At 46.5% G+C, this 26,228-nt stretch overlaps 1 long non-coding RNA gene and 1 pseudogene across 1 annotated transcript; both read left to right on the top strand.

Moving 5' to 3' along the window:
* Positions 1-8,500: 8,500 nt before the first annotated feature.
* Positions 8,501-17,843, top strand: LOC122463409. The gene is made up of 3 exons (XR_006286768.1): positions 8,501-8,636; positions 9,331-9,991; positions 17,477-17,843. It is a non-coding gene; the product is annotated as an uncharacterized LOC122463409 (long non-coding RNA).
* A 7,154-nt stretch (positions 17,844-24,997) lies between these two features.
* The window catches only part of LOC119564296, a 9,452-nt pseudogene continuing 8,221 nt past the window's right edge, over positions 24,998-26,228 (top strand).

Below are 26,228 nucleotides of genomic sequence, written 5' to 3'. Positions count from 1 at the left end.
TGCCGGCCAACTTCCTCCAGAATGTAAAAGCTTTGAATGAGCCAGGAAGCTCCCAAGATTTCCTCACTTCTTCCATAAAGATAATAGGGAGGGGTGTGAAAGAATCCCAGGTCAGGAATCCTTCCTGCCTAACTCCCTTCTATATCCGCCCAGGCTTGGTTATCATTTGCTGTAATATGGAATCCATAAGACTTTAAAATGGGGGTTGGAGTAGGAGGATGAAGTTATTATGGGGGCCAGAGGGGCTCAGCTCCCATTTATCTTAGAGAATCGTGCACAGAATTAGAACTCAGGAGACCTGGGGTCTATTCCTGGCTTTGTCACTGGCCTGCTTGGGCAAGTCACTTCCCCTCTCTGTAACTCTGTGTCCCGCGCTGTGTGCTGGAACAGGGGTGGCTAGGGGTCCATGGCCCCATCACTTTTAAAAGTGGGAGAGCTATGCCCTCCCACTTTTTACTGGCTGTAAGGGAGAGCGATGGGAGGGAGGCAGTGGAGAGGAGCGAGCAGGGGGCGGGGCCTCGGGGAGGGAAGGGGAGGCGGGGCCACAGTTCAGGTGCTTGTGGCCCCCTCCACATTGTGGGAGCTTCCATCGCCCCTGCTCTGTGCAATCAGGATACCAGTGCTGACCTCCTTTGTGAAGTACTCTGAGATCTGTGGATGAAAAGAGCTATCTTAGAGCTAGGTGGTGGTGTGAGATGTATGAGTAAAGCAAATATCTCTCATTACATTAAATGGGCTGGAATGTAAGGTTATAAACCCACATGCTTCAGGGCATAAATTAGCCAATAACAGTCCGGGGTTAGAAAGACTTCTCCTACCTGGGCAGATTATTCCGTAACTGTCCATTTATAAATATTCTAGCACCGAATTCTGAAGTGTCTGGTATTGGCCTGAGCTGGACCGTTGGGTATGATCTAACTTGGCATTTCCTGTGTTCCTGTTTAAAACCTGGCAATTGGACAGCGCAATGGTAGATGGAATGTGCACAAGTTGAAGGAAACGAACACACACGGGAAGAGACTAAACGACTCACGGAGAGGCACAGATTTTGAATTAGCTGCCACCTCTCACAAGAAAGTTCTGAGCATCTCTGTGGATGGTTCACTCTGCAATAGCTGTCAAAAAGCAAGGAGAGGTGCTGGGATGGGGGGAAAAAAGAGGGAAAGAGATTACTTCAATGGCAAACTCTTTGGGGCAGGGACTGTTTTTGTTCTCTTCATGAAGCACGTCACACAGTGAGGTCCAGGTCTGCGACTGCGGCTCCCAGGCACTACGATAATACAACTAGGGAAGGAATTTTCAGAAAATTATTTTTCCCAAGGGTCAGTACAGTCATACAGATACGAGGCTGGATTCCCAGCTGGTGTGAATCGCCCGAGCACCAATGGAGTGATGGAGTTATGCCAATTTACACCCATAGAAGATGTGGCCTGTAAGAGGGAAAACCAACCCTAAAAAGTCACATGAGCCATGCCGATAACAAAACCTACCAGGCTTTGAAATGTACACGGTTCATGTAGGACTTCATACGTGACGGGAACAATAGAACCTCATGAAAATTTGGAAATTGGAGCTCACCTTAGGCCTTCACTGTCCTTTTAACAAAGTCTTTTCCCCCAGGCATTTTAGTGACTATTTCACCCACCACCTTCAGTACATCTAACCCAAACAACTTCATTCAGGGGTAACATTTTATAGTCTTTAATTTAATGCCCACTGTGACCGGGGCCCTAGTGGGGAGCCAGCTGTGGTCAATCAATTAGGGCGAACTGCAAAGAATGAAATGAAACATGAAGCATGAAACAGCTTCTTTATTACCTTACTGGTTGCTCAGAAGTCCAAACAACACAGTTCCTTTAAAGTGATCCAGCCTCAGGCCTCCATCCAGGTACCCACATCAAATATGATGAACACTTCTGTAAATCTTATTTCATCATACAAAAGAAAAGGGTCTACCAATCCCAAAGGATCAGACACATTACCTCCCATGTTAATGAATGTTTCAGATCTTACCCAAATACACGCTACAGCCAATTCTTATAAACTAAAATGTATTAAAAAACAAGAGAGAGAGAATATGGTTAAAAGATCAATATACAGACAGACATAAGTTCAATTCATTGAGGTGCAGATTCATAGCAGAGATGGTGCGCTTCATAGCTGCAAAGAGTACCTTTAGAATTCAGTTCATAGGTCACAGTCCAATGTCCAAATCTCATATTCAGGGCATACCAGCATAACTGGGACCTCGGTCTTGTGACTCAAACTTCCCCTAATGAAGTTTAAGCGGATCTGAGATGACAGAATCAGGACTTGAGGCTCCTTTATACAATGTCATGTCTTTTGACAAGTTGGAATTTCTCAGGGAACAAAAGGTAATTAGGATGACTTTGAAGGAGGTCCATCACTGCTACTTAGCAATACGAATTAACATAAGGCCATTTGCTTGTTCCTCCACCATTCACAATATATTTCAAAGAGAGATGAATACTGAGATGTCCCGTGTTTACAATTCATTTACATGTTAAGCTGTTCTTTTGACCTCTGAATTATCAGAATACAGCACAGACAGGGACTGTTGATTACATTGTCCACCCTACTCAGACATATGTAAATACACAAAAACACAAACATTATCTCCCCACATGTCTTCTGTGGGTTACTTATTTTGTGGGATGTTTAACCCTTTCTAGCCAAGCATCATACCCCCAACATGAGACTGGTGTGGAAGGGCGAAATTAGAGCTCCTGGATATACCTTAAGGACCTTCCAATGTTGATATGAGCTGTGTTCCCATTTAATTTTTTTTAAGGCCAAATTATTGATGCATGCTTTGGCCCCAGCCAAAAACTTAGCGCATACTTTGTGAAACACTTTAGACCAAACCCTGGAATCACTATGTGTTAACTTAACATAGCTACTGGTGTTTTTTAAAGAGCACTTATTCTGGCATTCAGCCATGAAGGCTGTGAGGTGTTGTACCTCAGTTTCCCTTTGTGCACAGCAGTTCAAGCTTGCAGTGGTTTTTCTGCTGTGTATAGTTTCAAGATTAGATACAGGCACTAACTGAGAAATATCCGTATCACCAGGCCTTTTCATATAGTGTGTGTTATCATTTAATGAAACAGTCTAACCATGAAGGCTTTTACACCATGATGATTTCTTATGTATCACCCCCTAACATGTTTCCAAAAAACCCTGCACATTGTACATTTTTACAGTTCTTGGTATCAGCAACAAGTTAGTTACAATCATTAGCAATAACATCAGTTCTATCACAAGTGTACATTTACAATTGTTTTTGTCACACCAAGCCTTTGGTTTAGACAAATCAGTCTTTAGGTCAACTTGTTCAACGTCCCTTTTGAATCTTTGTAGCTTTTTCTTGATCTCAGAGTCTTCCTTAACATAGGCTTTCAGTTTAACCAATTCCTTGCGGTTTTGGTATTTTAGGGTTAACCTGTGGCTTTTATTTGCAAGGTTTAATCCTTTCCTTCCTCCCTGTCCAGTAGGGTCAAAATCCGAACTCTCTTGCTTAACAGAATTCATTGGCTGGCTCGGTGTGTCCTTTTTGTTACAGCTACAGGCAAGTATTTCTCCCCCCAGTCAGTCAGGTAATTTGCATCAACACAGACACTAGCTTGTTTACTAGTTTTCAGATCCTCAAGCTTTACCAATTTGAAGGCTGGACTCTGCCTTAAAGAGATTCCATCCATTTTCACAAGCATGTTAGACTCAAGGTTCTTTTGTCCTTCCCTTACCAACCTCTGCTTCCACATGGAATCAAATGTCAAGTCCACTAAGAGACGACAAGACAGATCCAAAATATCTAGAGATGAGAGTTTGCCTGCTCTCCCCTGCATCCTTGTAACCCAGTAACCCAATCTCTCCTCAGTTCCTGAGTCACAGACTGCTTACTTAAAGAATCAACATGGAGACACTAATGTTCCAACAACATCGTCTCCCCAACAAGCTGGTTAAGCTTATAGGGCTGTTTAAATTCTCTAATTGTTTTTATTTCATTTGAAACCTTTTCAAAGCTATCCACACTGGGTCTTTCTAAAGCAAAGTCAGTGGATCTACACAGGCCCTCCCAGAGGTCCAGAGAGGCCAGGGCCGCTTCCAGCTTTTGAGGCCCCTAGCCATAATAAAAATAAAAATAAATGACGACACATGAAAACAAAATAAGGCACCAAAAAAAGAGTGAGACATAATTTGAATATTTTTTTTTTATTTAACAAATGCTTTTCTAGCCTTTTTCTGTGCAAATGCACTAATTATTGAGGAAAAAAATCTAGCTTTCATGCAGCGTCACAGTTGATATTAAGCATGGCGAGCCCGTTCAAACGCTCTTTCCCATAGCTGAATGATGATAGTTCTTTACCTTCTTCAAAACACGTTGGAGGTGCGTTCACCTGAAGCCGCTGATGCAGACAAACTGTCAAAAATACGCAATGCAATTTTGATATTAGGAAACACCCCAGAGAGTCCAAGTTTGAGTATTTCTTGAAGCAATCCCTTTGGCTTGCAATCCAATTTAAAATTTGTGGAATATATTCGTTTGAGGAAGATGACCTCGTTACTGAGCTCTTTTGAGATTTCTTTGTTGTACTGTTGCTGAAATTGTTCAGCTGCACATCTTGATTACTCAGTCTGTTGAGCTGCCAAGGAATAAATTAGTATAAATTAGTCGCAGTGACTCAAATCGACATGTGAGATCTGATTGAATAGAGTCAATGACGACAAGGAAGACATTGACCCTATAACGTTGCTCGGCATCAGATTCTGTAAGTAAGTTGCAATTGGTGGAGAGCTCAGATGAAATGCCAATATTCTGTGCTACTAATTTGGACTCAGTCGGGATTGCATCCCATTGTTCACGAATCCGTTGAATGTCATTTATAAGACTTTCAGTGTTATCCCTCTCAACATCAAGTGTAGCATTGTGTGCTTCAATTGCTAGATTAGTTTGATGGATCATTGTAAGTAGCTTCCACCACAAAGATGACATCAGAATGCATTCAAATTTGGACATGTGCTTCCGAACAGACCGAAGTTCCGTTCGAGCCTGTGCAGTGAGATTGAGAGATTCAAGCTCATTTAAACCCTTTTTCACTTAATTCAAATGCTGCGCAACTGGCTGAACACCGTCAATCCGTGCAGACCATCTAGTTTTGGACATCCCATGCAGTGAAACAGGAAGATATTGCTTCAGAATTTTCCCACCTCTGTGGACTGCTACTGAAGAGATTGTATGTTTGCTGAACAGTTCCAAAGTAAGTAATTGCCTCCTTGCATGATTCAGCACAGTCAACACCTACAAGGTTTAGTGTGTGGTTTCCACAGCTGGAGAAAACACAGTTTGAATTACGCTCAAGCAGAACTGCTTGTCCACCTTTGTATATCCCAGCCACATTGGATCCCTTGTCATAGGCTTGACCAATGCAGACTTGAAAATCGAACTTAAAACCTTCTAGAATTGCTAGTACTCGAGCAGCAATTTCTTTTCCAGTTTTTCTCGTGAAACTATCAAACAAAATAAACCTTTCTTCAATTGAAAATTTTGAGCTGTCTACAATCTTAACGTATCAAATAACCATAGTAGTCTGTTCCTTGTGAGAACAATCTGGAGTGGCATCCACAATGATGGATGCCACTCCAGATTATCACAGATTATCACTGTTGAACGCTGCTGAAAGAATAGAAATAGGTAGGATCCCAAACCACAGCAAAGCCCTGATTTAAAAAACAAAACAAAACTGACCAAGGATCCCGACAGGATGTAATAGGATTTGCTGGGCTGTGTTTTCAGCTGAAAAGTGGATCCTGAATCCCTGGCCAAGCGCACAGGCTTGGGTCGGGTCTGTGTCTGTCTGAGCACCCAAACGCAGCAAAGTCCCCTCCAACCTGAGCTGCTTGCTTGCTTTGTTTTGTTCTTTGCTTTCAGATTAAAAATGAAGGGTCAAAGAATTGCCTGGATGTTGGCAAGAACAATCACGGAGGGAAGCTGCTGATCATGTACCCTTGCCATGGGATGGGAGGCAATCAGGTATGCAATCTGTGCGAGTGTGTCCCACCTGCTTTCACCCTATCCCACCCCCACTGAAATAGGAAAGCCCAGAGCTGGGAAAAGGAAGAAAACCCAGCCTTTCCATATTCACAGTTAAGATTTGAATCATGCACGGAACATGGGCAATTCTCCCTCCTTCATACCTCTTCTTATTTAAACAAGTTATTTTATTTCAGTAAGGACAATAACCTCCATTCAAGTCCTGAGCCTGAATGGTCTCCGCCCCAAACAGCTGAAGTCCATGGCGCTTCAGCAACACACTGTGCCTCTCTGCCTTTCATCTGAGGATTTCTAAACACTTTACAGTGTGAATTAAAGCCCCCTTTCAGAACCGTCTCAATTTTCTGTTTGTTTCCGGGCTGAACCAAACCACTGAAGAAGAAAAAATTGTTTTGGATCAAACAAACCAATTCATTCAAACTGAAACAAAATGTTATGTTTGACTTTTAGCAGTTTTAATGTAAAATTCTATCCCAAAAGCATGTTAGAAGTGTTGAAACAAACGTTAAGATTTTTTTCCTGATTCTCTGTTTTGTTTTTTTACCGAAAGAATTTGGTGAATTCGTGAAATATTTTGGTCTGTCTGAATCTTCATTGTTGGCAGTAAAAATGTCATCCAAAAAATTCACCTTAGCTCTACTCCCTTTTTCCATCATGAAGTAGGTTCTTATCCCTACCGATGGTAGAGGATGGGGAACATAAGAATGGCCATACTGGGTCAGACCAAAGGTCCATTCAGCCCAGTATCCTCCTACCGACAGTGGCCAATGCCAGGTGCCCCAGAGGGAGTGAACCTAACAGGTAATGATCTAGTGATCTCTCTCCTGCTATCCATCTTCACCCTCTGACAAACAGAGGCTAGAGACACCATTCCTTACCCATCCTGGCTAATAGCCATTAATGGACTTAACCTCCATGAATTTATCCAGTTCTCTTTTAAACCCTATTATAGTCCTAGCCTTCACAACCTCCTCAGGCAAGGAGTTCCACAGGTTGACTGTGGCCTGGGTGAAGACGAACTTCCTTTTATTTGTTTTAAACCTGCTACCCATTAATTTCATTTGGTGGCCCCTAGTTCTTATATTGTGGGAACAAGTAAATAACTTTTCCTTATTCACTTTCTCCACACCACTCATGATTTTATATACTTCTATCATATCCCTGCTTAGTCTCCTCTTTTCCAAGCTGAAAAGTCCTAGCCTCTGTAATCTCTTCTCATAAGGGACCTATTCCAAACCCCTAATCATTTTAGTTGCCCTTTTCTGAACCTTTTCTAATGCCTGTATATCTTTTTTGAGATGAGAGGACCACATCTGTACGCAGTATTCAAGATGTGGGCATACCATGGATTTATATATGGGCAGTAAGATATTCTCCGTCTTATTCTCTATCCCTTTTTTCATGATTCCTAACATCCCGATTGCTTTTTTGACTGCTGCTGCACACTGCGTGGATGTCTTCAGAGAACTATCCACGATGACTCCAAGATCTTTCTTCTGATTAGTTGTAGCTAAATTAGCCCCCATCATATTGTATGTATAGTTGGGGTTATTTTTTCCAATGTGCATTACTTTACATTTATCCGCAAATTAAATTTCATTTGCCATTTTGTTGCCCAATCACTAAGTTTTGTGAGATCTTTTTGAAGTTCTTCACAGTTTGCTTTGGTCTTAACTACCTTGATGGTAGAGGATGGGGAAGGAGTGAGACAGGGAAATAATTCTGGCCCAGTTCACGCAGCCCAGCAGTGGCTGATCTAAGCTCAGGAGACCTGACTTCTAGTCTTCTGCTCCAACCACTAAATCTGTCACCCCACTCTGCCAGCTCCATTGGGTGCCTGACCGTTTTGCTTTCGAATATGCTCCACTAAATTGCACTTTCTTTTTTTTTTTGGTGTCCCCTGGCAGCTCAACTTGGTGTGGTACTCTGTCCCTCTCTGGTGGTGGCTAGACTGCCCAGAAATCAATGAGCCTGCTACAGCCTTGTCTAACAGCTGGATCTTCGGGTTGAGTGGTAGAGGCTCTTGCATTAAGATTCAGAGGTCTCCGTTTCAGTCCCGACTGCTGAAGACAATGACAGGACCGTCGGCATTACATCACAATTGGAGATGGGATTCACTCCACTGGTGGTGTGAGCGGGCTGCCCCTTGTCCATCCGGTATCCATGCTGCTCACTGCGCAACTTATTGGGGGATTAGATATCTCAAGGGCAGGGGGTGGCTCCTTCAGACTTGTGGGGACCCACTGGCATTGGTGTGCGCTTGATTATCAACTGGCATAAGAGCGAATTCTCCTAGCACCTTGAGTTAATTTTGGTGCTGCCTTCATTAGTGAAGAAGGCAGGCTGTTTCCGTGTAGCATGGGTGACCGTTGGATAGCAGCAGCCTAATCTCCCCTGTCTGGTCTTGGTTCTCAGTATTTGAATACACGTCCAGAAGGACCTGCGGCACAATATCGGCAAGCAGCTCTGCCTCCGATCCGGCTTTGGGCCGGTGGAGCTGGGAGACTGTCACTTCACAGGAAAGAACTCGCGTGTTCCAGGAAATGAAGAATGGGAGCTGACCCACGTAAGTAAAGAACACGGGCTCAATGCACTCAGAAGCAGCAGTGTCTTTCCCTCTTCCTCACCTCTGACGAGAGTTTCGTAGGTGCCTTGCAGAAGCCTGTCTTGTGCTTTGCTGTCAAACTGGGAGGGTTCCTTCGGGAGGCAGTGGGACCTACTGGGGAGAGGACTGGACTGGGCCGCAGGAGTGGAGCCATGCAAGTAACCAACCTTATTTTGGATCTCTGGCAGTTCCAAAAAATCAAAAAATTTTGATTTGGGTCAAACAGTTTTGTTGCAATTTGCAGTTTTTTAACAAAAAAAAAAAAAATTTCCTTCAATTTTAATTTTTTTTAAGTGAAAAGTCATTTTGGATTGGAAAATTTAAACATTTTGTTCTGAAAATGTCAAAACAAAACTTTTGAATTTTTCCGACTGAAATAATTGAGCCAAAACTGACACAAATTTGTGAAGTGTTTCAGTCGATCCAAATCTGTATTTTTTTTTTCCCCACCAAAAAAAGTCTTGGCTGAAAAATCTGGCCCAGATCTACTCCGGAGACCTGGTTTTTATTCCTCGGTTCGCTGGGTGACCTTGGGCAAGTCACGTCGCCTCCCTGTGCCTCAGTTTCCCCTTCTGTACAATGGGGATAACAGTGGTCCTTTGTAAAGCACTTTGAGATCGGTGGATGATGTGAACAAGGTATCTCTGTTTTTTAGGATCGTCTGATTAAAATCATAGCCTCTAACATGTGTTTATCTGCAAGAGATGAGCATCCATCTATGACTTCCTGTAACCCCTCAGATTCTTATCAACAGTGGTTCTTTACCCAAGCAACATAGTGAAGACAAAACCAGGGTCAGCAAGAAATGTGCCAGCCCATCTCACTTTGAGACCTTGATTCCAAACTGCACTCAGGAAAACAGAAGCTAAGACTCTCTCCTTTATTTAAAAGAAGCTAACGTCTTAAATATGCTGCATTTCACAGTTGCCTTTAATTCTACTCTGTGCCTTTGGGATAAGACTGTGTAATACGTGGAGATTGTTGTACCACTTTTTCTAAGAGACTAAGCAAACTTCTTGTTTGCAGATTACGTGAGTGTCATATTGTAACATATCCAAAGATAAATAACATGGGACCAACTACATCGATAACTGCATGAATGATCAATCCCACTTCCTAAGCCCCGGAAAATTGGACCACAACCAGTCAGAATGCAAGGGATGAGACTGAATACAACTAAGAAGCGGTGCCAGCTGGCCTTTGAATATGTCCCATGCCAAAGATAGTACCCAGTGTCCTCTAGTTATCACATAGGCTTGCACGCAAAGGCAGATCAGGATGCTGCAAGAAGAAATTGCAGTGTCACGGTCAGGAGAGTGTTGGGGACACTGGGGCATGGCCACAAGGTAACTCGAGGGGATGGAAGACCACGAGTGTCGATGAAGCCCCCTCGCACTAGGCCCAGGTGTCCTTGGCCCCCCCTCCCGCCTGGAGGCACTCGCAGCAGCTCTGCCTACTAGGCCCAAGTGTCCTTGGCCCCCCAGCCTGGAGGCACTCACAGCAGTTATGCTGAGAATCTGCAACAATATGCTGCAGAGTCAGACTGCCTGAAACTAAGCAAGGCCACACAGGGCAGATATGGAAGAACAGTGCTGAATAAAGCAGCTTTATGTATAGTTTAACAAATGATACAGAGAACCAGGGAATTAGCTGGGAACTGGATTGGCTGGCTATATGGATACTTGGGGCAGCTTGCTATTGGATAAGTATGCTGGGAAAAAGGATGTATAAAAGCCTGTGTAACTTCCTGCTCTGTGTACAGGATTTGAGATTCAAATCTCCCTGTACCTATTTGAAGCTTCAAATAAACTTTTCTGCTTCTCCACCCCGTTGTGATTACTGGATGTAGCACACCGGGTAACGAACCAACTCAAGCTGTTGTTCAGCCTCTCGGCACCGGGTGCCGGCAACAGCTTTTGGCGTCCCTGGGTGGGCCAGAGGCTGCAATTTAGCCTTGCCCGGACCCCTCCTGGAGGTCGAGGATTGCGGCGAGAACCGAAGCCCAGTGCGCACCGGTGAGTTCACCGGGGCCTCGGAGGAGACGCGATTTGATCGACCCCGGAGGGCACAATGGTGCAACGCACTCATATAGTGGAGAAGCAGTTGTGGTGGACAACGGTGAAGAACTGGTCCCTTGGATGAGGTAGGAACCTTTTGAAATCCGGATTGTATGCTCTGTTGGAACCTGGGGATGCCCAGAGTTACCATTTAGGTCTGGGACAGGGACAGAGCTCAGGGGTTAGGGCACGGTGTACGCCCCTAGAGTGCATTCTAGCAAACTGGAAGGTATTTGGTGCGGATCCCATGACTAAGAGCCAATTAAAACGATTCTGTACAGTTGACTGGCCTCAATATCAACTAGAGGACCAGGAGTGGTGGCCACCAGGAGGGTCAATTAATTACAACACGATCCTCCAATTAGTTTTGTTTTGTCAGTGAATGGGTAAATGGAATGAACATTTGTATGTGCATTTGTTTCTGACTTTATGTACTCGACTAGATATTTACAGCACTGTAATCTGACGCCGACTGTTCGGTAGCAGATAATGTTAGTCCCCAGACCGCCACCCCCACTGTAATGGCAGAGCCGGTGTCCCCTTCGGCCCCTACACCCACACCTTGTAAGTCCCCCGAGCAGACCCCAGGTGGGATCCAAATGATGAAAGGGATATGACCCGCCTTACCTCCTATAAGGAGTTGCTTTTGCATGGACTCCGTCACTCGGCTGTCCGACATAATAATTGGGCAAAGCCATATGAAGTAATGCAGGATTTAAAAGAAATCCCAGGGGCCTTTCTACAGCGTATTCAGGACACCATTCTACAGAACACTAATGCAGACCCCGATGATCAGGCAACTGAGTCAATTATTAAGGGAATTTTTACGAGCAGAGCAGCCCCTGATATTAAGAGAAAGTTACAAAAAAAGGAGGATTTATGGGCATGACCATGGCACAAATCTTAGAGACTGCAAACCGAGCTTATAGTCTGAGAGAGACAGAGAAGGAGAGAAAGCAAGTGAGATTGATGGTAACAGCGGTATAGGCCGGCACTAAGAGAAGTGGCCGGGGAAGAAGGGGCCGTGGACGCGACCGTCCGGGCCCGCAGGAGAGATGACTGGGTCGCAACCAGTGTGCCCTGTGTTGACAGGAGAGACGCTGGAAAAATGAGTGCCCAAAGAGGAAAGAAAAGGGGGGTTCCCCTATGATGGCGATGGTGGAGCAGGAATAGGGGTGTCAGGGGAGACGGACCACTCTACCCCCGGAACCCTGAGTAAAGATGCGGGTGGGAAGCTCAGAAATAGATTTTTTAGTGGACTCTGGAGCGGCCCGAACTGCCGTAAATCAGCCCCTTCAGTTGCCGGTAGCAGATTCCCTTACTGTGGTGGGAGCCACAGGCAGGGACACCAAGTGCCCAGTGTATGCCCCAGTGGAATGCGCTTTGGGAAACAGGACTATATCCCACAAGCTGGTATACCTCCCTGAGTGTCCAACACCTCTGCTGGGACGGGATCTACTTTGTCGCCTCGGTGCCACCCTGCATTTTACTGAGGACGAAATAACCCTTACCTTACCCCCTGAGAGTGCATGGATCATGACCCTTGCAGTTGAGCCCTCAGCCATTGCAAGCCCCAGAATGGAGCCCGGGGGAAGACCAGGTGTACCCCCTCGTGTGGGCATCAGGGATTCCAGGAAAGGACACCCACCAGACCCCCATTACTATTCAGCTCATACCAGGGAAAGGCCCAGTGCAAGTAAAACAGTATCCAATCAAGAGGGAAGCCAGAGAAGGTTTACAGGAAACTATAGATCGATTCCTAATGTATGGTATTCTCCGGGAATGTCAGTCAGCCTGGAACACTCCCATTCTACCCGGACAGAAGCCTGATGGCACGTATCGGCTGGTACAGGACCTAAGGGCAGTCAATGAACGGGTTAAGACTCTGCACCCTCTTGTCCCTAACCCGTATACCTCATTGGCTTCTATAGGGGGACAGTATACCCATTTTTCAGTCCTTGATCTGAAAGATGCTTTCTTTACCATCCAGTTGCCACCCCGTCACAGGAGATCTTCTCCTTCGAGTGGGAGGACCGAAACAGGGTTAAAAAGCAACTTTGCTGGACAGTGTTGGCCCAGGGATTTAAAAACTCCCCCACCCTCTTTGGCCAGGCTCTGGCCAGGGAACCTAGAGGAGTGGGATAATGAGGAGGCCCTCCTTCTGCAGTATGTAGATGATTTGTTAATTACCACTGTGGGCCAAACCCCCTGCCTTAAAGCCACCATGAGCCTCCTGAATTTTATTGGACTCCGGGGATATCGGGTAGCACGGAGGAAGGCTCAAATTGCCCTCCCAGAGGTACGGTACCTAGGGTTTCACATACGGCAAGGGGAGCGTCAGCTTTCAAGGGAAAGAAAGGAAGCTATCTGTCAAGTTCCTACCCCAAGTAAACCGTAAGCGGCTCAGGGCATTTCTGGGTATGGCAGGCTTTTGCAGGATATGGATCCCAGAGTTTGGACTGTGGGCTAAACCCCTGTACGACTGTGTAAAAGGAGCAGATCATGACCCCTTCTACTGGACCCCAGAGGCTGACAGGGCATTTAAAATCCTGAAAAGAAATTGATGGAAGCCCCGGCTCTGGGCCTGCCGGATCTCTCTAAGCCGTTTCAGTTGTATGTACATGAATGAAGGGGGGTGGCCCTAGGAGTGCTCACACAGCTGTTAGGAGCATGGAGACATCCCGTGGCTTATTTTTCTAAGCAATTGGATCAGGTTGCAAAGGGCTGGCCGGCATGTTTACAGGCGGTCGCAGCTACTGCCCTAGTGCTTGAGGAAGGCAAGAAGCTAACATTGGGAGGGGTTATGCAAATCTATACTCCCCATATGGTCCGAGCCTTATTGGATGCAAAGGGAGGGCTTTGGCTCACCCAGGCTCGGATTGCTCGGTACCAGGCTAAGCTGTTAGAGAACTCTGAAGTCACCTTACAGCCTTGCCCCTCCCTTAACCCAGCCTCTCTCTTGCCAGAAAACAGAGGAACAGAAACATGACTGTTTAGACATCATAGATGTCCAGTACTCCAGCCATCCGGATTTAAAGGATGTACCCCTCCCAATTGCAGATTATGAGTGGTACACTGATGGTAGCAGTACTGTAAAAGATGGGCAAAGGAGGGCGGGTTATGCTGTTGTGACCCTCCATGACACTGTGGAAGCTGAAGGTTTGCCTGCTGGGACCTCTGCCCAGCTTGCCGAACTGATAGCCCTGACCCGTGCACTTGAACTGTCAAAAGGAAAGCGGGTCAACATTTTTACTGATTCAAAGTATGCTTTTGGTGTGCTGCATGCTCATGCTGGCCTATGGAAGCAAAGGGGAATGCTGACAGCCCAAGGCTCCCCAGTCAAGTACGGGCCCCAAATCCTCTGGCTCCTAGAAGCCATACAACTTCCCTCGGAAGTGGCGGTGGTACACTGTAAAGCCCATCAAAGGGAGGATCAAGATGTGGCCAGAGGTAATGCCTGGCAGATAGAGAGGCTAAGCATGCTGCCATCCTGCCATCCCCTCAGGCTGAGAACGCCCATATGCATGCCCTTATCCCATCAGTAGGGGAGCTTCCAACCCCTCAGTACTCTGGGAGGAGAGACAGCTAACTGACAAACTCGGTCTCTGGGAAAAGGAGGGATGGCTCCATTCCCCGGAAGGGAGGTCCTCTTATAAAGGGCCTAATCCGGCAGAAACTACATCAAACCACTCATGCTGGCAGGGAGCACTTATCCAACTAATGGGAAAATACTTTATCACTTCCGGACTCTGACCCCTGGCTGCCCAGGTACAGGCGGACAGCTTAGTCTGCCAAAAGAATAACCCCCGACCGGGACATCCTGTGCCACCAGCTGCCCTAGAACCCACTCCGGGCCCCGGACAGTGTGGCAAATAGACTTTACTGAGTTTCCCCGGACCCAAGGGTTCAAATATCTCCTTGTCATAGTGGATCGGTTCAGCGGATGGCCAGAAGCCTTCCCATGCCGTAATTGCACTGCCAGAACAGTGGCCCTCAAGTTTGTTAAGGAGATCAGTCCTCGCTTTGGACTCCCCCAGTGGATGGAATCTGACAACGGGACACATTTCACGTCAAAAATCATCCAAAGCATCTCACATGCCTTACAGATCCCCTGGAAACTCCATACACCCTGGAGACCGCAAGCCAGTGGGGTAGTGGAGCATACCAATCAGACCCTTAAACGGCATCTCTCAAAAGTGTGCCAAGAAGCCTCACTGCGATGGCCTGATGCTTTGCCCCTCGTCCTACTCCGTATCCGCGTTCTCCAAAGGGTAGATTAGGGCTCAGTCCCTTTGAAATTATGTTTGGAAGGGCATGGCCTATGAATGGCACCCCGGTTCTGTCAGGGGAATGGGAATTGGGTAATGGTTTTTGTCACAGTGTATGTGTTCCCTGTCTGCTGTTCTCTTGTCTCTTCACAGGTATACCAAGGATTCCCAGCCTCTCCCCTTGGACACTCCCGTCCACTCCTTACAGCCTCTGTGCTTGTTCGCACCTGGAAAGACGAGCCTCTCCAGGAAAAGTGGAAAGGACCCTATACCATCCTGCTGATCTCCCATACAGCGGCAAAGATCGAGGGACACAAGAACTGGATCCATCACTCTCGTCTGAAGGCAGTACCCGCCCCCTCGTCAGCAGAACAGTGGACCATCAACCTGCTGACTTCTCATCTAGTGACGATCTCGGGCTAAAGCTACTGTTTAAAAGACACAAATAGCGGGCACCTTAATGCTAAAATGGGCCCACCCAGGTACTGGAGACCCTGGGTTGGGAAGACTCTGGTGATAATTAATTGGGTAACATTGTTATTCTCTGTATTGGTATTTCCAAACTGTGCATATCGGGAGCATAACTCCTTTGTTTCGCTTGCGCACCATGTTGCTACTTTAACAAACCAGACTGATTGCTGGGTATGTGCTCCGACTCCACTGTCCCCCCAAACGGGAATGCCCCTTGACATGCTGCCCCTGACCTAGCAGAATTAGCCACCACCAAAGAGCAGGAAAGAATGGACTCGCCGTTCTGGAATAAGACCTCTTTACAGCAGGCAGCTAGCAGGACAGGAGTATTCAGTTGCAGTACTCACTGAGGGAGTGTTATGTTTTACCCAAAACCAATCTGATCACTATGGGCGTCCTGTGGGAAAAAGCTCCTCTGTTATTACACAGTGGGCTGATGGGTATTGGATAAAGACCAACAGGGGAGACCAACAGTGTGGGTGTAATGGTTCCTCCCCTTTTAGGGAAACTCTTACAAATAATCTTACCACAAAAAAAGGGTTTGGAAATGTAACTTGCCGTCCAGTTAACATCTCCAATGTAGCAAGCCAATGGTGGGTTTGTAGTGGTCCCTATGGCGAGTGTAATTTGAACGGCACAATTAGAAATGCCCCACTTCTACCCAGTCAGGAGGATGGGATGCCCCCCTAGGGGCATATGAACTGTTTGGAAAAGTAGCCTTAAATATCCCAGGAATCCCCTAAGAAACAGTCCTTACTGGGCCCTACAGGGTCACTATTTTGTATGTGGCTGAAAGGCTTACAAGGTGCTGCCAGCCAACTGGACAGGTAGCTGTTATATAGCTCATGGAGTTCCTCATCTTTCCATAACTGCCACACTGCCCAAAGGAAAGATTAGAAATGCCCGAGACACCTCTGTTGAGTCACGAGAAAAGACCTGCGGCGACTGACTACGGCATTGGAGGGCAATATGTAGAATTCACCTCACAACCGAGAAGCTTGTAGGGTGCTCTGTACTGGGAATAGCGCCACTGGTTTCCGGACCAGCCATGGCATGCACAGGCCGCTATACTATAAGGCTGCAGATGGTACTTGAGAAAGTGGCCCTAGAGTTAGAGGACTCGGTTAGTGATTTAGGATCAGCAGTAAAAACATTAAATAAAGAGGTACAGCAGCTCAGGACCTTTCCCTCCAAAACAGGCTGGCTTTGGACTATCTTTCTCTGGCACCCCAAGGAGGGGTTTGTGCCCTCGTCGGGCCCCGATGTTGTGTATATGTAAATGATAGCAGTTATGAGATCTATGAAAAGGTGTACAGGCTGAGGCCCATGCCCGAGCCGGAGCACAGGTTGCCTATACTGCCCTGAGAGCGATTGGTTGCAAAGCTTGTTTTCAGGCTGGGGTTTGTCATCTTGGCTTGGTGGTTTATTTAGCCTGTTATTGAAACTTCTCTTTCCTGTATTGCTTGTATTACTGGTATTATGCTGTGCAGTATCATGTGTCAGGGCCCTTTTGCAGAAGTTAATAAGTCATTCTCTTCAGGGCTATCACAGAGTGCTTATGCAAAGTCCTATTGTAAAGAAATAAGTAGCCCAAGTGAGAAAACTCAGAGCCAAGGTTGTTGAGTGTTCTCAAAGGAGGGAGTTGTTGGGGACACTGGGGCATGGCCACTAGGTAACTCGAGGGGATGGAAGACCACCGAGTGTCGATGAAGCCCCTCACACCTAGGCCCAGGTGTCCTTGGCCCCCCCTCCCGCCTGGAGGCACTCGCAGCAGCTCTGCGTACTAGGCCCAAGTTCCTTGGCCCCCCGCCTGGAGGCACTCACAGCAGTTGTATGCTGAGGATCTGCAACAATATGCTGCAGAGTCAGACTGTACATATTTGAAGCTTCAAATAAACGTTTCTGCTTCTCCACCCCGTTGGTGATTATTGGGTGTAGCACACCGGGTAACGAACCAACTCAAGCTGTTGTTCAGCCTCCCGGCACTGGGTGCCGGCAACAAGAGCGATATCCATGCTCTCTAGCACAGGCTCTTGTTTAATGAGATTTTTAACCTTGAAGGAGGAGAATAGATGTGTGCATTTAAAACATAACACCAGGGTGCATTGTTTTGTGAAATCCAGCCTGTTGCACCAAATGAAACCTGTGCGTTACCTTGGGAGCTCTTGCCAGCACAAGGAGATAGTAGTACTAATTGTGTTGCAAATGAAAAGGACTTTCTGTGCAGTTAATCCCCAAAGGAGAGATGAATCATCATTTACTTGGCCCATGCAGGGAAGTGGCCTGGTGATGGTGCTGCTGAGCATAGACTAGCAGGGGAAAGCCTGTTATGGCTGAGAGACGGGTACCATATGAGCCTGCGAGGATCATGTTGGTGGCTGGAATGAAGGTTATGGAATAGCATGCAGGGTATGGGAGGAGGAGATTGTTTGTTTGTTCTTGAATCAGTGGATCAGTGCATACGAAACACAGATCCTGAGATCCAGCAAGCTCATGGCTTTGATTTCCTTGTGCAAATGAAGCAATATTACCGTCTATAACTTACAGCGTGTGCCAGTCGGAGGAAAATAGGTAGTGCCACTTTTATCCCGGGCTGTCTGCTTCAATTTCCTGCTTGGGTTTTGGTCCTTTATAAAAATCTGCATCCAAGGAACACCTCCGATGACTCATCCCCACCCATAGACCGTTTAAATTAGGACGTGCACAAGCAGAGCAACTGGTTTTTACGGGATACACTGGTGCAAATCCCAGGACGCGCGCACTCCAGAATCTGGGCGGGGGGCAGAGGGGAGTTCTTTACTGGAGGGCGTAGTTTAAACTCTGATTCTGTTCCCCCTGTTGGATCCCCCTGCCTCCCGAACTAAACCGTGCAGCTAGTTTCTCTAAAATTTTAGCATCTTGTGGAAAGATGGCCTAGTAGGAGATTGAATGTAAGCCCTTTCTTTGAGACATGAATACTGTAGTTTACATTAGTTCTAATCGATTCCATTTCCATTTTAATTGAAAAATCTTCCTGGAAATGGGGGAGGAGACCTACCTTTGGACATATGACCTGAACCAAAAATAAAGAGATGTTCTATTTTACAAAAGAATCCAGTCTAGATTTGGTCCTTTGGAGCAGATGTTCCCAGCTTGCTGCAACAGGCCCTAGAGGCACAAACACTTCACCCAGCTGTTTCTGAGTTGGCACACCTTTCAGTTCAGTTATTAACCCCACGCATTATGGTTGTGCCGGCACTGCACACGGTACTAGACCGTCCCTGCCCATGAGAACTCTATCGAAATAGAAAAGACGGGCGCAGTGAGGGGGGAGGAAGGGGATAGAACACACTAGCAGAGTGAATAATGCAATGGTGGTAAATATCGTATTAGTTCCACAATTTATTTAATTTCTTTTAGGTTGGGTGGGGAAGGGTTAGATCTAAACGAGACTTTGTCAGCATGATACCCTAGGCACGTGTTGCTAAAATAGTGCCGGGGGTGGGGAAGCAAACTCCCAGGCCCTGCCGGTAATGTCCACCCAGGAGGACAGGGCTACAGGCTGCCTTCTGGGGTTTGAGCTCCTGTGTCCATTTCCTCAACGCCGTCCCTTCCTGGATGCCAGGGGCAAGTCACAACGTCGCCCCATGGCGCAGCTTGTTTCTAGGCATGGCAGACTCTCAAAGCGTTCGCTCTGGTGCGCTCAGATGCTTTGCGAGGCGCTTGATTTGGACGGGCGGGGTCCGTTCGGCACATTCAGGCTCCCTAGGCCCTTTGGAGCACCTTGATGAGTCGGAGGGATCTTTCCCAGTTGGGAAGGAAAACCTCCCAGCTCTAAAAGCTGATGCAAGAGCTGTCACTCTGGTATGGCCCCTTTAGGTGGCACTCTTACCCCATCAACCTCTTAGCCCTCGGTCTCAGACAAACTACAGAGTCGTGACTGCCTCCAAAGGACTCGGGTGTCCTCTTTGCTGCTCGATAGGTTCACCGTCCCGCAAGGAAAACAGGATCAGACACGAGCCCCTACCCTTCATGTTGGAGCAGGTTGGGGAAGGCCTCCCCTCCGTCCCTGATGGCTCCAGAACAGTCTCCTGGAAGCAGTCTTGCTTTGTAGTTCTAGAGGCTGCTGAGAGTATTAAAGGGCCTGAGTTCAGCATGAAAATGCCAGCCAATTCAATGTGTCCTAGAAAAAACAGCCTGGATTGCTGACTCGACCACGCCAGCTCAGCTGTCCTCTGTTGGAGCCTCTTTATACTGTGGATGTATTTTAGTGGGGCACCAGTGCCCTGTCAGTTTCCCTTTGTCCCAAGTGTCTTCGGTGGGTGTCGCAAGTCCCCACGTCCTTGTCCTGTTGAGTGGCCAGCAGACTTAATTTGATGGATCTCTATCTTATGTACTTACATGGCACCCATTCCCATAGTCTCTGAGCACTTCAGAATTTGTAAATGTACTTACCTTCCCAATACCTGTGGAGGCTGGCAGTGCTCTTTTCCCCCATCGCACAGATGGGGAAGTTAGCTTTGTGGCTATTGGCAGGCAACTGAGAGTCGAGAGAGTTAGGTTCTTGTCGGGACTCTGCCATTGATCAGCTTTGAGACCTTGGTCAACTCGCTTTGCTGCACTGTGTGGTTTAGATTCCCCCTCTGGAGACACGGGTCTTACACAGAGTAATAGAGCTCAACTAATGTTGGTCGAAAGCTTTGATAGCGAGCGGTAGAAGATGCAAAGCACGATTATACCTGCCCTGAGCTATTTGATTTGGAGTTGGTGAGGGAGGGCATCCTTGGATCGCATGAGTTTTGCACTGAAGCGGAGTCAGAGAAAAGTTGCACGGCTGAGACAATTTGCATAATCAGTGCACTATTTCAGTTATTGCAGTCCTACCACATTCTGTTTCCCCTCCCAGGCGTACCCCAGACATACACTGGTTTGGCTTATCCCATCTCATCCCTGTTCATAAAGTCCCTTCCTCTGATTAAAACTCCCCACCTACCAATGCAATCGAATGGTGCTGGAAATGCTACTCGATTGTTGTCACAAAGTTCAGTATCAACCGTCCTGAGTTTCTTCTCAATTTCAGAGTCTGATGACAGGTTTCAGAGTAACAGCCGTGTCAGTCTGTATTTGCAAAAAAAAAGGAGTACTTGTGGCACCTTAGTCTCTAAGGTGCCACAAGTACTCCTTTTCTTTTTGAGAGTCTGATGAATTACTCTGAAGACGGACAGATATTCACAGCCCATTTCGTCTGAATAATGCTGCCTACTGGGTGTGATGGGTTTAAATATCAACTTATTAGTTATTGCATAGAGAGTTTTCTGTTGCCTGATCTACTGAAGGTCTATTGATTAGATTACCGGTTTAGGTTCCCCAATTTGCATTCTGTAATTTGATATGTTTTTGTCCCAGGATCAGACCCAAGATTTATCAGAGTTACTGCTTTGGGAGCCCAGCAATGACACCATTCGCACGCGGCGGGAAAGACCACCTGCAATTGTAAAATTTTATTACTACCATGATTAGTCCAATAAGTAAAACCATCCAAACAAGTAAAGTGAGATAATAGAACACTGTAAGGGTGACCTGGACCATGACATGTATATACTCACTCTGTCCTGGGGAGAGCTCTAAGGACTGAGACAGATCCTAGTCTGACCCGGCGTGCCAATGAAGAACTCAAGGGCTTTACCTAAGGCCAAATGTTGAATAAGCCCCATGTCCTTCAGGCATATGTATGACTACCTCCTCCCTCTATAATATCTTACTTCCGTACCCTCATAATGTTTGGGGTGTCCTCCTAGAGATTAGTCTATTAATTCGATGAAAGCCATTCACATAGACATCAATTGGATTAATATGGTTACCTGCGGTTAGGCATCTGCTGATATTCCCCTCCCAAAATACCCTGAACTGCTACAAACTGCCTTCTTGCAGTTACCTGTCAGCAAGTTTTCAACACCTGTGATCATTACAAAAACAGCGAAAACAAAGCCTGATGTCATCTTGTGACTTAGCGTTACTATTCGTTCACTTACTTATGCTAACTTATTAAGCAAGTACTCCTGTGCAGGGCTGGCAGGCCTTGTACTTATGCTAACTGCTTAAGCTATTCTTACAGGTCTATAGGTTTCTTGCTTTTCTGCAGTCAGTTCCTTACCCCTTTATCTTATCCTTACTTCCTGGCATGTTGTACTTCAACAAAGATAAAAAAGCAGAAATCCAACAGGTGCTAAGGGTGTTGGGATTTTACCCAAGTGCCTGTTGCTATTTTTGGGTAGCCGCTGATTCGGAATGTCTGTATCTCAAACTAGTTTACACAGTGATCACTCTGTGGGATAATTGTGCTGTGGGACCATGGAGCCCGTTCTTATTCCAGAACAAACATTGGTTACTTAAAAACAGAGCTGAACGGCTCTCATTAACGTCATGTCAAATGGGAGAAACCAAGATCCAACCTGAACTACGGTGTCGCTAGCATGCACCTGCGTAGTAATGAAATGTGTTAGCACTGCTCACAAGAACCAGGACATTTGATAGGTAGGAGGAATTTGTTTAGATTCCTCTGTAGGTAGTAAATAAGCTTAGAGAAAATGGTAGGGGTCTCACATCTTGGACCTAAAGAAACAAATGCCTATTCTAGATTTTTTACTGAAAATATAAGTACAAAATCTAGAACTGTTTCAGTAACAAATCTCTACCATGGATGCAGTTATACCGGTATGAACTTGCCTTATATTGATCATAGCTTTTTCCCTTTGCTGTATGGGAATAAGTTATAAGTACAAGGCACCACTTAAACTGGTATAACTGTGTCCACACTGGTGGGTTGGTACTGCTTAACTATAGTTCATGCATTGTACAACCTTGTGTGTAGGCAAAGCCTGCAAAGGCATATGTCCTATGGTGGTGGGCGTACAGTGGCAGTTGGCTGTAAGTAGCTATAACGCGGACTGAGACTCGGGAGCCCTGGTTGTGTTCCTGGTTCTGCCACTGGCCTGCTGGGTGACCTTGGCAAGTGCTCCACCTCTGTGCCTCCATTTCCCCATCTGTAATAACGATACTGACCACTTGGTAAACACTTGGAGATCTACTGATGAGAAGAGCTAGGTATTAATTTATTATTATGGAAGTGCCTAAGACAGACAGTGGTGGGTTGCTCATGAGTTACGTTGCCTGAGACCCATACTATACTGAGACACATCGACACAGGCGGGAAGCTATCGATTTAGAAAGTGTGTTCCAACCACTATGCAGAACCAAATCCAATGAAACTATACTGAAGAAACGTTGTGTCTAAATTATCTTCCCATGATCGCTCAGAAGCAGGGTTGACCTCATCTGTTCTGGGAGGCACTTACCATGAATTTGGGCGCCTTTAGGAAGGCGTCTCAGTGGGGTGGCTGATGTCGGGGATCTCCAGAGCTGAAAGCCTCTGTAGCTTGGCGCGAAAGGGCCCTCCTGTATAGCTGGGGATGCGTCATGTATGCTCTCCAGTGGGCCGCATAAACATGTTTTGCCAACAGCACGCTTTGTGACCCAATTACAGCTGCTTTCCAATGGCCACAATCACATGTGTTTATCACAACAGCTCCCCAAACACACAGGAAGCTGGAAGTTTTAAGGCTATAAATACACATAGCAGGAAAACAGCATGGTGGTCATATCATAGGAAACATGTAAAGTGGTTATCCGGTCACGATATATTTATAACTCATGTAACGGCCAAACAAGGCTCTGAGGCCCAGTGTGGTACAAATACAACTTTCACAAGGCCAGCCATAACACAAGTATAATGTGTAATATAGACAGGATCTTAGTTGGGGTTTATGTAACGGGCCAAAGCCTCGTCCATGTTAAAGGTGCGGACTCAGTTACGTGACTTGATGTCAATACGCATAGGGCCAATCCACAGTAGAAACTTCGACCATATGTAAGTGGTCAGGGAACGCTTGGGTTGCGAGGATCTGCTCTAACAGTTTTAAGTGAAGATCTGGCTATTAAAGGAAACGTGAAGATGGGTATAATAGAGCAAGGGAGAGAATAATATATTGAATCTTGTTAGTCATGTATGCTCTGTGTTGGGGTATGTGGGATAAGGGACAAGAATTCCTAAGTGCCCCTTGTAGACTTCTTTCAACTGATCTTTTGCTCGATCATGTATATGTCTCTCTGGTTCTCCAAGCCCTGAAGATGCCTCCCCCTAGGTCTACTACTGAGAATTTTCAAAGTATCTTAAGGGAGAAAAACACCCATCGCCTACTGGATTTCAAGTGGCACCAAACTCCCTTCAATCTTCTGAAAATCCCAGCTTATCCAAATCAGGCAGAACAAGGGCTTAAAGCTGAGTCTCCCACATCCCAGGTGCGTGTCCTGACCACTGGGCTATTGGCTAGTCAAGGAGGCGGCCTTCATGTTGTTTTCCATGAAAATTTCAAAAGGTCTCGTTTTTGTCCTGATGCAGAGCAAAAACAAATTTCAAAACTTCATTTTTTTTCTTTTTTTTTTTTTTTTTTTTGCAAACAGAATTCTTGCCCTAATCTGAGCACCACAATTTCAGCTGAGGTCAAGAGGAGGTCCAGGTATGGAAAAACTGGTCCCAAGTTTGTTCAGCACACCCTACCCGTAACTCACTTGATTCTGCACTTCCAGTTTCTCAGAGCGTGTTCTATATTGGTAAAACAATCTTTCTTTTTTCTTTTTTTTTTTTTAAACTCTCCAGAGCATTTATTGGTATCCGGTTGCCCTCAATGCCAGGTCTCAGCCTTGACCTTCGCCGGAACCAAGAATGAAATGTGGTGTTTTGTTAGAAATGGAGCCAAGACTCTGTTTGTATTTCTAAATCACCTGCATTTCTTCCCATGCCCTCCTCCCCACATGTATCTATTTAACACCAGCCATGGTATGAAAGACAAGACCCTGAAGCATATAGGAAGTGGAGTGACTGAGATGTCCTACCATTCGCTCATGATGCTGAAACTACTCCTCCTCGCTGTCTTTGTCCTCTGTGGTAAGTGGTTTTTGGTTTTCTGACGGGTCATGTCTTGCATTCTGGTGCTAAGAAACTTATTGGTTACCACCCACGTTGCAGTAGCATTTAGAGGCTTCAGCCAGGCTAGGGACCTGTTGTGCTTGGCCCTGTACGAACATAGAAAATAAAAATCCCCACCCCAAAGAGGTAGCTGGAGGGGCACATCAGAATAGGTATTAGCAGGGGCAAATCCACCAAAGTCTAAGCTAGGACTGAAGTCTTCATGGAAATGGGCTTTGCAGTGCCTGGTTTTGCCCCACTGTGCACTGATCTACATGAGAAAATCCTCCATCACCTCAGAAGAGAGGCTGTGTCCATCTTGCCTCCAGAAGTTTAATCTCTTCCCTAGTCCCCCTGGGCCTCACAGGTTTCAAAGTTGCTCTGCTCCCAACATTTGCCATTGGGTCCTTCAGACTTTCAAGAGGTCCACACGCAATGTGTATCCAGCTCTCCTGGAAAACTGGCCCCCCACTGTGGATGCCAAGTAAGGTTGAACATCTGCCCCTCATCATTAAAGCTGGGATGCCTGGCACTCAGAGTGCTTCATTTCCCTTCTCACACTCTATCTCGGAGGAGTTGGAGCAGGAAAATGTTCTCGGGAGCAAGGGAGTAAAAACAAGTCTAGATTCCCATCCTGTAACGGAAACAGCAGAGAGGCGATGGGATTTGGGGTTCCTCCTGCAATACGCAGGGCTATTCCAGATGTTGTTCCTTCTTTACTCCTGAAGGACCTGCTTGGAAGAGTCGCTGGAAGACAATGGGCGCGTTGTCGGAGGAGTAATGCAAAGCAAGGTGCATGGCCATCGCAGGTGGGTACAATGTCTACTTCTAAGTCCCTCTCCATCGAACTCTCCTTCCCAGTAACGGACCCACGGAGGGTGCGAGAGATAGGATGGGCTTACAGAATATCTGTGAGTGCAGATTAGCCGCTCCCAAGGGGATTTGCCTTTGCCCGTTCCAAAGCCCCAGCTGTGTTGTACACGTGCATGTCGACACCAAAGCTGCCTGTAAGAGAAGCATTTAGCATCTAACAAAGAGGAAGGATTGACTCAAACTGGAATTCCCAACCTGGGAAATCCGGAGACCGATCTGAACTTCCAGCTCCTTTGGACCCGTCTCCCACCTGAGCCTGTCCTGGTGGGGGAAGAGAGGGGTGTGCCTGTCTGGATGATGGGCACCTGAAGTGGGCATCTCTATTCTTTGCTGTTACTGCCTGGCATAAGGCCACGTTGCCAGTTTTAGCTTTGTGAAGAATGCCCCTGCGGACCCCAGCCCTGACCAGTCAGTCCTTAGCTCTTGTTGGTGGTGGGGTTTTGTTGTTTCACTAGGTAGTGTCTGGAGCCCCAGCCAACCAGCTACTTCAGCCCCACTATCCATAGGGCACACCCTGCACAGACCAAGTCCATAAACCATGGCCCAATTCTCGAACCAGCAATGTGATGTGCCTGGTGCATATAGAAGCAAGACTGTTCTTCACTCACCTCATGCACGTTCACTTTGGCTGGTGGAGGTTGTTGCTCCTTTGTGGAGATATTCTCTTTAAAATGCAGCTCTTCTCTTCCACCAGGAGAACATCAGAATGGCCATGCTGTGCCAAACCAATGGTCATCTGGCCAGGTATCCTGTCTGCTGACAGAAAGAAAAGGAGGACTTGTGCCACCTTAGAGACTAACCAATTTATTTGAGCATAAGCTTCGTGTAAGCTCATCTTAAGTGATCATTCTCCTTACAGTGTGTGTGATAACACCCATTT

The sequence above is a fragment of the Chelonia mydas genome, chromosome 20 (assembly GCF_015237465.2).
Source record: "Chelonia mydas isolate rCheMyd1 chromosome 20, rCheMyd1.pri.v2, whole genome shotgun sequence".
Classification (NCBI taxonomy): Eukaryota; Metazoa; Chordata; order Testudines; family Cheloniidae; genus Chelonia; species Chelonia mydas.
This window is presented reverse-complemented; position numbering and strand designations above follow the sequence as displayed.